A 3,596-nucleotide genomic window follows, 5' to 3' on the forward strand; every position below is an offset into this window, starting at 1 on the left:
ACATCCTTGTTGTGTTCCTGATTTTAATGGGATGGCTTTGAGTTTTTCTCCGTTTAATTTAATGTTAGCTGTCGGCTTGCTGTAAATAGCTTTTATTATATTTAGGTATGATCCTTGTATCCCTAATCTCTCCAAGACCTTTATCATAAAGGGGTGTTGAATTTTGTCGAATGCTTTTTCAGCATCTAATGAAATGATCATATGGCTTTTTTCTTTCAGTTTATTTATATGGTGGATTACATTGATAGATGTGTGTATGTTGAACTAGCCCTGCATCTCTGGGATGAAGCCTACTTGATCATAATGGATAATTTTTCTAATGTGTTCTTGGATTCGATTTGCCAGTATTTTATTGAGAATTTTTGCGTCGATGTTCATGAGTGATGTAGGCCTGTAATTCTCTTTCTTGGTTGGGTCTTTGTGTGGCTTTGGTATCAGGGTAACTGTAGCTTCATAAAAGGAATTTGGCAATGACTCTTCTGTTTCTATATTGTGAAATACATTAAGGAATATAGGTATTAGCTCTTCTTGGAAGTTCTGGTAGAATTCTGCATTGAAACCATCTGGTCCTGGGCTTTTTTTGGAAGGGAGATTTTTGATAACAGTTTCTAGTTCTTCGCAACTAGCAGGTCTATTTAGATCATTCACCTGGTCTTGGTTTAGCTTTGGTATATGGTACTTATCTAAAAAAATGTCCATTTCTTTTGCATTTTCCAGTTTTGTGACATGCAGGCTATTGTAGTAAGATCTAATGATTCTCTGAATTTCCTCTGTGTCTGTGGTTATGTCCCCTTTTTATTTCTGATCTTATTTATTTGTGTGTTCTCTCTCTGTTGTTTAATTAGTTTGGATAGGGGTTTGTTAGTCTTGTTGATTTTCTCCAAGAACCAACTTTTGTTTTCATTGATTCTTTGGACTGTTTTCTGTGTTTCTATTTTGTTGATTTCTGCCCTCAGTTTGATTATTTCCAGTCTTCAACTCCTCCTGGGCGTGTCTGCTTCTTTTTTTTTCTAGAGCTTTCAGGTGTGCTGTTAAGTCTCCAATGTATGCTTTCTCTGTTTTCTTTAGGTGGGCACTTAGTGCTATGAACTTTCCTCTTAGCACTGCTTTCATCGTGTCCCATAGGCTTGAGTATGTTGTCTCTTTATTTTCATTAAATTCAAGGAAGACTTTAATTTCTTTCTTAATTTCTTCCTTGACCCAGGTGTGGTTTGTAGTTGACTGTTCAGTTTCCATGAGTTTGTCTGCTTTCTGGGGGTAGCATTGTTGTTGCCTTCTAACTTTAATCCGTGGTGATCTGATAAGACACAGGTGGACACTGATATTGTTTTGTATCTGTGGAGGTTTCCTTTGTTACCGAGTATGTGGTCAATTTTCAAGAAGGTTCCATGAGCTGCAGAGAAGAAGGTATATTCTTTCCTATTTGGGTGGAGTGTTCTATAGATGTCTATTAAGTCCATTTGCTTCATTACCTCCAATAATTCTCTTAATTCTCTATTAGGTTTCTGTCTGATTGACCTGTCCATTGGAGAGGGAGGTGTGTTGAAGTCTCCTACTACTAGTGTGTGTGGTTTGATATCTGCCTTGGGTTCTAGTATTATTTCTTTTTTTTTCACACACTATGAATTTCTTTAATGGTGGTATCTGTACAAACAATGTCAGGACAGAACAGCAAATGCACAGTGGTCATGGCTAGCAGACAGATGTGAATGAATAAAGAGTTCACACTGCTCCCATGCTGTAGCTGCTTCCCACAGCTCTAGGCCACCTCCTCCTCAGCCTCCTCCTCAAACTCACCCTCCTCCTCAGCTGTGGCGTCTTGGTACTGCTGGTACTCAGACACCAGGTCGTTCATGTTGCTCTCAGCCTCAGTGAACTCCATCTCATCCATGCCCTCACCCGTGTTCCAGTGCAGAAAGGCCTTGCGTCGGAACATGGCTGTGAACTGCCCGGAGATGCGCTTGAACAGCTCCTGGATGGCAGTGCTGTTGCCGATGAAGGTGGCAGACATTTTTAGACCCCGAGGTGGAATGTTGCAGACAGCTGTTTTCACGTTGTTGGGGATCCACTCAATAAAGTAGCTGCTGTTCTTGTTCTGGATGTTAAGCATCTGTTCGTCCACCTCCTTCATAGACATGCGGCCCCTGAAGACGGCAGCCACCGTCAAGTAGCGCGCATGGCCGGGATCACAGGCGGCCATCATGTTCTTGGCATCATGTTCTTGGCATCTGCTGAGTGAGCTCAGGAACTGTCAGGGCCCGGTACTGCTGGCTGCCCCGGCTGGTCAAGGGGGCAAAGCCAGGCATGAAGAAGTGCAGGCGAGGGAAGGGCACCATATTTACAGCCAGCTTCCGTAGGTCAGCATTTAGCTGGCCAGGGAATCGCAGGCATGTGGTGACCTCACTCATGGTGGCGGACACTAGATGGTTCAGGTCACCATAAGTAGATATGGTCAGCTTTAGGGTTCTGAAACAGATGTCATAGAGTGCTTCGTTATCAATGCAATAGGTCTCACCAGTGTTTTCAACGAGCTGGTGCACTGAAAGGGTGGCATTGTAAGGCTCAACCACTGTGTCCGACACCTTGGGGGAAGGTACCACACTGAAGGTGTTCATGATTCTGTTCGGGTACTCCTCCCGGATCTTGCTGATAAGGAGGGTACCCATCCCAGAACCAGTCCCGTGTCCCATCCCCCCCCCCAGGGAGTGGGTCAGCTGGAAGCCCTGCAGGCAATCACAGCTCTCGGCTTCCTTTCTCACAACATCCAACATCGAGTCAACCAGCTCTGTGCCTTCTGTGTAGTGCCCCTTGGCCCAGTTGTTCCCAGCCCCACTCTGACCGAAGTTATCAGGTCTGAAGATCTGCCAGAAGGGCCCGGAGCGCACTGAGTCCATGGTGCCAGGCTCCAAGTCCACGAGCACAGCACGGGGCACATACTTGCCACCGGTGGCCTCGTTGTAGTACACGTTGATACGCTCCAGCTGGAGGTCGCTATCTCCGTGGTACGTGCCGGTGGGATCAATGCCATGCTCGTCGCTGATCACCTCCCGGAACTTGGCACCAATCTGGTTGCCGCACTGCCCAGCCTGCAGGTGTACAATCTCCCTCATGGCAGCAGCGACTGCGGAGCGACTGTAGAGCACGAACAAACAGGGAGGAGCAGGCGCACAGAGTGCTCTAGTAATATTTCTTTTAAATAAGTGGGTGCTTTTATATTAGGGGCGTAGATATTCAGGACTGAGACTTCATCCTGATGAATTGTTCCTGTTATGAGTATAAAGTGTCCATCTCAATCTCTTCTGATTGATTTTAGTTTGAAGTCAGTTTTCTTAGAAATTAGTATGGCCACACCTGCTTTTTTCTTAGGACCATTTGCTTGAAACACCTTTTCCCAACCTTTTACTCTGAGTAGATGTCTTTGTGGTTGAAATGTGTTTCTTGCAAACAGCAGTATGTTGGATCCTGTTTTCGTATCCAATCTCTTAGCCTGTGCCTTTTTATAGGTGAATTGAGCCCATTAATATGAAGTGATATTAATGACCAGTGGTTGTTTACTCCGGTTATTCTTATTGTTTTTGGTAGTAGAGTTTGTGTGT

General features: G+C 44.7%; 1 pseudogene; it reads right to left on the reverse strand.

The window, feature by feature from the left end:
* Positions 1 to 1,597: 1,597 nt before the first annotated feature.
* LOC142859078 (tubulin beta-4B chain pseudogene) lies at positions 1,598 to 3,160 on the reverse strand (annotated as a pseudogene).
* Between the last annotated feature and the right edge of the window lie 436 nt (positions 3,161 to 3,596).

Source organism: Microtus pennsylvanicus, chromosome 10 (assembly GCF_037038515.1).
Source record: "Microtus pennsylvanicus isolate mMicPen1 chromosome 10, mMicPen1.hap1, whole genome shotgun sequence".
In the NCBI taxonomy this organism is placed as follows: domain Eukaryota; kingdom Metazoa; phylum Chordata; class Mammalia; order Rodentia; family Cricetidae; genus Microtus; species Microtus pennsylvanicus.